Source organism: Alosa pseudoharengus, unplaced genomic scaffold, assembly GCF_046254945.1.
Source record: "Alosa pseudoharengus isolate Yale_2024_CS ecotype anadromous, Long Island Sound unplaced genomic scaffold, YU_APseudo_1.1 YU_APseudo_1.1_scf_17, whole genome shotgun sequence".
Classification (NCBI taxonomy): Eukaryota; Metazoa; Chordata; class Actinopteri; order Clupeiformes; family Clupeidae; genus Alosa; species Alosa pseudoharengus.
Window position 1 is genome coordinate 5,400,532 of NW_027468640.1, and position 858 is coordinate 5,401,389.

An 858-nucleotide genomic window follows, 5' to 3' on the forward strand; every position below is an offset into this window, starting at 1 on the left:
AGAGGAAGAGAGGAGAAGAGAGAGGAAGAGAGAGAGAGGAAGAGGAACAGAGAGAGAGGAAGATAGAGAGAGGAAGAGGAAGAGAGGAAGAGGAAGAAAGGAGAAGAGAGAGGAAGAGAGAGAGAAGAAGAGGAACAGAGAGAGAGGAAGAGAGAGAGATGAATATATAGAGAGGAAGAGGAAGAGAGAGAGAGGAAGAGAGAGAGAGGAAGAGAGAGAGAGGAAGAGGAAGAGAGGAAGAGGAAGAGAGAGAGAGGAAGAGAGAGAGAGGAAGAGGAAGAGAGAGAGAGGAAGAGAGAGAGATGAATATATAGAGAGGAAGAGGAAGAGAGAGAGAGGAAGAGAGAGAGACGTGCTAAAAGGGAAAAGACAAACAAATAAAAAAAAAAGCACATTCACAATCACACAGGGTTACAAGCACAAACACACACACACACACACACACACACACACAAATGCAAACACACAAGGTTTGTAGTCCCACCCACACAGTGAATAATAGAAGCACCACTATTAGTGTCAACTGTAAATGTCACTGAACATACACACACACACACCACACACATAACATCAATAATGCATTCATACAATGGTGTTTGATCTCATTACTCTTTCTCTATCTCTCTATCCCTTTCTCTTTCTCTCATTTTTCAGGAAGCTTAGAGAACATCCATGAGTGGGTTCAGTGTTTCAGGCAGCAGGAGCTGTGTGTGTGTGTATGTGTGTGTGTGTGTGTGTGTCTGTCTGTTTAAACCTGCACCAGGCGTTGTTTCTGAAATGTCATTGGAATCTAGAATGTCAGCAAGACACAGTGGCTAATGTTGCACACAAACACACACAGACAAACACGCACACGCA